General features: G+C 42.1%; 1 protein-coding gene across 6 annotated transcripts in view; it reads right to left on the minus strand.

Moving 5' to 3' along the window:
• The window catches only part of LOC137675698 (erbin-like), a 197,056-nt gene extending 190,946 nt beyond the window's left edge, over positions 1–6,110 (minus strand). For 5 of the 6 annotated variants that reach the window (XM_068421879.1, XM_068421881.1, XM_068421878.1 and 2 more), the window contains exon 1: positions 5,791–6,110. The gene's annotated coding sequence lies outside the window, so the exon portion shown is untranslated. Of the gene's footprint in view, positions 1–5,389; positions 5,428–5,790 lie in introns of those variants that run through there. The other variant, XM_068421882.1, reaches the window with a different exon arrangement.
• Positions 6,111–6,369: the final 259 nt, after the last annotated feature.

A 6,369-nucleotide genomic window follows, 5' to 3' on the forward strand; every position in this document is an offset into this window, starting at 1 on the left:
AGAGTTCTACGATATCCAGTTTCAAATATAAACCTCCATCTTATCTTCCGGGTTATCTGTAAGTAAAGACAGAACAACTGCAGTAATTTGATCAAATTGCTGACAATTGGGTTCATCTTCTAAACTATCATTTCTCCCCTCAAGGAGATTAATTCCAGGATGACTACAGTCACACGTGGGGAAAAAAGCAGCAGTTCTCGAAAAGTTTCTTTACAGCCTACCAGAATTCTTCCAGACAAGCCTGGAAACACTTTCCACCATCCAAACACTTAAAATTACATCCACAGTAATTTTGGATGACTGAACCTGTGACTGATGTTCACAGGCATCTGGCATTGCATTTCAGATATTTGTTTAGATGTACTGATGCAGCTCGAAGCATCTATGCCCTCTCCTTAGGAGGCTTTGGAAGTTTTAGAAGGTATGTACTGAAAAACTCCAAGGACAAGGAGGGCAAGGAAGGCTGAAGAAGTAATTTCTACAACTGTACTAAACTTAAACTCCACATTAGAGGACAGAGGACTATGGAAGAACATGAAACTTTTCTTCCAGAACTGTCTGAGAAGACAGAGGCCTTGCCCTTGCCCCTGCCCCCCCCAGGTGTGACAGGAACTTCCCATGCCAACTAGAGCTGAAACCTGATGAGTAGGCTCCAAAGGCAGCAGTAAAACTCAAAGCACAGTACTTCAGACACCAAGACAGATACTGTTTTTCAACCATCCTTCTGCAGCTACCTTTAACAAACTAACAGAACTTCAAATGTTTTTTAATTCAGTTATTAACGTTGGAGCTTTCTCCACCAAGGAGAATAAGCCCCTGGCCACTTCAGAGGGAGATAACATCCATTCCAAATTAAAATTGAATTAGAAATGTTTCATTTCAAGTATTTGTAACTTTTACTAAGACTTCAAACCACTTCAGAGCTCCTTTACTCCTAAAGCTAGCCCCAGACAACTGACACAAGAAGGAGCCACCGAGCACTAAGAGCTCACAGGAAGACAGCTACACCCCAAGCATCTACTTCAGAAGTGCAATTTTAAGTTCAAGAGAACACAAAGCTCAACACTTTTAAAACAAGAATTTCCTTCCTAGCTGTTCCTAGGAAGGAAATTCTACTCAAATAGCTGCAGTCTCCTCCACTGGAAGTGTGTGATAATCCAGAATAGTCAGACGATTCACTACTTGGACCATGTTTATGTATCTCTGCTCATTCCACCCCAGCCAACTTCATGACAGGGTCTACAAGACATGAAGCACAGCATTGTACATGTTGAGCTATACAAACTTGGAGAATTCAGTGTGCTTAGAAGACTTTTGTGTTTGGAAAGGGAGCTCATGCACCCAGTGAATTCTGAACTGATCAGAAATTATCCCAGTTACTATATAATAAAAATACTACCAATTCCAGTATAACAATATTCACTTTTTCCATTTTTCTTACATAGGCAGAAGATGAAATTTATAAATCTCTCCTAAATCAGCATCCTCACTCTCAAAACTTAACATTTATAAGGTTTTACTCACAATACATGAACACTGTATTAATTAGAAATGAAGGCTGTATTTCAATAAAGTAATCTTTTTACAACAACAACAAAAAAATCCTTCAAAAAACCCCACACCCATCTTGTCATTAGAGCAGTCAAGTTTCTTTCTCTGTATCACCTGTCCCCTTATAATCTTAAACTCAGTAGAATTGCTTAACAATTACTTATTACTGAAGTATCCTAGGCAGTGTTATTTAGGCCCACTAATTTTTACTGATATTTACTCAGCAGGAGATAGTGTGCCAGCTGTGCTGATACAGCAGGATCTGCATGCCACCTTCACAGTTGGAAACTGCAGTGGCACACTGCAGCTGCTCCCCAAGAAATGAAAAGAACTATAAGGATTATGGGAAATCCATGTTTGAAGCTTTGATGAGCTCCCACCCTGCCAAAAAAAGTATTTCTTGTCCAGAACTGGACAAGAGTCTGCCATGCAAGTAGCCACAGAACTGTTAACAAGTTACCCACAACACTAAAGTTCCTAACGCTAAGTTCCAAAGACACTAAGCTAGCAATTTAATAGGTTACCACAAATATTGCACTTTTTAAATGTGAAAAAAAAAAAAAAGTTATTTATGGAGTATTTACTACATAAACTGATAAACATGTTACCTTTAATGTTTTCATTCTGATGTGAAAAGTGTTGTCTGACATACTGTTTTACTTAAAAGTTGACAAAGGTAAAATAGTGATGTTTCTAAATCTTCATTTTCCAGATAATTCATATTTAACTACCTATATCAACTATCACCATCAACATATGCATGCTCACATAGGGATACAACCTACTATTTTCATATCCGTAAGAGTAGTTTTTCCATCAACTCAACTAGTTACTCGTTGAGAAAAGGTTAGATTTGTAATTCCTCTATGTGGAGTAAATGTCAGACCCTCCTTTAGCAGATCAGGTCATTCCATAGGGAGAATCTACTGAAGAGATTACATATCAAACATTTGATCTTTACATAACATTTTCCCTAGAAGATTTTCCTTGGGAGCAGGAAGGACAAAAACAAAACAAGAAAACAAAGCGGACAGCCAATGACTCATTACACTCCTACAGGAAAGCTGAGTTGAGGAATTTGCTTCCATCTCCTCCTATTTCTAGAACCTACACTAACATGCTACCTTTAATGTATGTTACATATGTGCAAGCCTTCCCTTAGCTTTGATGTTCCAAGCATGGCACTCTATGCCTAGGACTACAGGCTCTAAACAAATTCCACTGAGGACAAATCATAACACTGCTTTCTTACACCACCAGCTTAATACACTAGACAACTTTCAATCAATAATACTTTCTCCATGGACTCCCCTAATCAATTCTATATGAATATGATGTGCAAACAGATACTCTACTGAGCACTACATTTACACAAAACATTATCTACTAGGCAGCTTATTCATAAGACAAATCTATTCATATTTTTACTAATACGATAACCATTCTCATGATAATTATATTCCATAGTGTGCCATATGCTGTATCTTCTAGCTCTTTGATTGCAAGCATATCTACTTAAAATTACCAATGTTTACATGAGTTTAATTTAATCCATAAGCAAGGAACAGCCAGGTCAAAAGAACATTTCCCCAAGCAATTGACACACACCTATGAAAGTGTTGTTTCAAACATGAGCTACCATGTGTACACTTAAATCATAGAATGGTTTGGGTTGGAAGGGACCTTAAAGATCATCTAGTTCCAACCCCCCTGCCACAGGCAGGGACACCTTTCCACTAGACCAGGTTGCTCAAAGCCCCATCCAACCTGGCCTTGAACACTGCCAGGGAGGGGGCAGCCACAACTTCTCTGGATAACCTGTGCCAGCGTCTCACTACCCTCACAGGAAAGAATTTCTTCCTAATATCTAATCTAAGTCTACCCTCTTTCAGTTTAAAACCATTACCCCTCATCCTGTCACTACTTGCCCTTGTAAAAAGCCCCTCTCCCGCTTTCCTGTAGGCCCCCTTCAGGTATTAGAAGGCTGCTACGAGGTCTCCCCGGAGCCTTCTCTTCTCCAGGCTGAACAGCCCCAACTCTCCCAGCCTGTCTTCATAGGAGAGGTGCTCCAGCCCTCTGATCATCTTCGTGGCCCTCCTCTGGACTTTTTCCAACAGCTCCATGTCCTTCTTATGTTGGGGGCCCCAGAGCTGGATGCAGTACTCCAGGTGGGGTCTCACGAGAGTGGAGTAGAGGGGCAGAATCACCTCCCTCGACCTGCTGGTCACACTTCTGATGCAGCCCAGGATATGGTTGGCCTTCATTCATATTATGAATCATTTTATTCATAATATGAATATTAATGTCAGCCTGATTTTTAGTTGAGATGGTTGATCTCAAGAAAGAATCCACTCCTTCATACCTCCTAAACTATGTTAATGCCATGAATAGCATTCTACAATATAACTATTAGCTGTAAAAGCAGTACTGAATTACACTTTCATCATTAAAAATGGCCTTATCCATAGCTACCATGGTGACAAAACACTGATGTAAAAAGTTATGGCTCCACTACAAGGATCTATCCTTCTGTACAACATTGAAAAATATCAAGTGCATCATGAGAAACACAAAAGGTCTGAAAAGAAACAAAACTGCATCCATTAAGAACATAGTGGTTTACGACTAAATTTGTCATGCATTGCTACAATGCCTCCCCTCCCCAAGAATCTCAAGTCATTATTGGGACTCAAACACTGCTTTGGAAAGTGATCATTCTTTGTAAAAGGATTACTCTATTTAGACTTCATTGCTTTTCTGCCAAGCATCAACCATATAAGTTCACTGCCATTTGTTTTGTTCAGCCCTTTCAGACGCCTACTAAGAATAACCTTTATTGCTGCCTGGAAAGGTAAGTCTATAAATTGCAAGCTAAATCATTTACTTGTTATCAGCCACAGAAGCCACTTTAGGTCAGTTAAACGTTAACATTTTTCCTCACGCTATATCAAACAGATGGAGCTGGATTAATAACTTTTTCCTCATACATTACATTACTTGGTGCTGTTAAAGAACTACATATGTAGGAGTGTTAAAAATTTTTGCATAGAAATAGCTTTGTCCAAGTCTCACAAATACCAACACATCTCGGACACTTGAGAGACTGAAGCACACATATCCCATCTGACCAACGTGCTGCTTTTGAGTTTGTCAAACAGGAACAAAAATTTAAATAAGCTAACACAGAGCTATGGCTTCTGGCTCATTTTGAATGTTCACAATACAAGAAATTCCTTGCCTTCACAAAAGAACTAACCAATAATTGCCTCTGAGGCATGTGAATCTGTGGTGGCTAGTTAGCTGGTGTAACATAAGCACCAGCAGTACAAAACCTTACACCAAAACTTTGCGTTTAGTTTCCCCTCCAACGGCTTCAAACGGACCTCCTTTAAAAAATGATAAAGGAGAAAGTGGTCACTAAAACCGAACAAGGCTACATTAACTCAGAGGTTCAGCTATATGTACTTTTAATAAGTCGGACCACTAGCTAGTTTTTTTTTTTTAATTGAGGTTCTTAAGATAAACTTGTACAAGGATCAAAATGCAATACAGACCTCTCCTATACAAGCTGAAAAATATGCAGTCCGACTCATCATCTTGAGGACAGAGAGGGCCAGAGAGGAGGAAGAGAGGTGGTAACAGCAGTCGAGGGGAAAAACTATGACAACATTTACAGAGAACTACGAGGGCACATTTTTATAAAGAAATTTAACAGCTATCTTGAAGACGACCGGTAGACACTGACTGATATTCCAGAAAACAAGGTGAAAGACAAACAAGAAATGGCAGATACAGGGAGCGCCAAGCCTCAAGATCTTTCGATTAAATAAGAGATTACCTCCTTTAGAACTTTCTTATTTCCGGAGAACTTTATACTTGCAGGGTTAGCAATCGTTTTGGAAGGGAAGGAGCTGAAGAAGCAGTCACGGAGTCGAGCAGTTTCGGTTCAATATGAACAAAGAGACTTCTGTGTCCGAGGAGCGTAAAAACTTTCGATCTCCCCAGATTCTTTCTTCAACCTCCGTGATTACATCCATACAAACAGCATTTAGTCAAGAGGGGAAGAAACACAAAGGACAGCTAAACTATGCAAGGCAGAAAACACAGAAAAATAAAGGCCAAAAACAGGATATCAAAACGAAGCGTGTACTCCTTCCTTTTTCCCCACCCCCTTCAGCAGAGGAAGGATTTTTCTGTTGCTGCTGCTCCCGCTCCCCAAGCCTTTACCATTTAATTTACCTTGTCTGTCGGGCGCCTAAAGGAGATCCATCAGGCAGGAGTTTCTTCCGACACCAAGGAAATATATTAAATCCAATGGAGTTTTCTTCTCGTTAAGTGGGAAGGGGGGGGGGAAGATGCAACAGCTTTCGACGAAGACGGAGGCGTTTGCGAAGCGGAGCGTGCGACGCGCGTGTGCACTGGGGGAGGACGTCAGCAGAGCCGGGCTCCTCCCGGCCCCTGCCGGCGGCGGCACCGGGATCTGCCCCGCGACCGCCCGACAGAAACGATGCCCGGCGGCGACACCGTAGTGCCCCCCGCCACCACCCCTCGCCCACCTGCCTCCCTGGCGCGATCAGCGCCGCCACTCCGCCAACTCCTCACCCCGAGCCGCACCGCCCGAGAGCGACAGCCACCGCCTCCGCATTACCACCGCGCGCACGAGGGGAGCGGGATGGCCGCCCGCCTCCTTTCCCACACTTCCCCCCCTTCTCCTTTCAGTTCAGCCTCCCGTCCCCCTCCGCGGCCTCAGCAGGGACCCGGGTAGGCGGCAGAGCTACAGAGTAGAAGAATGCCCTGGGGGGGGAAGGAATGGGGACG

This window comes from Nyctibius grandis, chromosome W, assembly GCF_013368605.1.
Source record: "Nyctibius grandis isolate bNycGra1 chromosome W, bNycGra1.pri, whole genome shotgun sequence".
Taxonomy (NCBI): domain Eukaryota; kingdom Metazoa; phylum Chordata; class Aves; order Nyctibiiformes; family Nyctibiidae; genus Nyctibius; species Nyctibius grandis.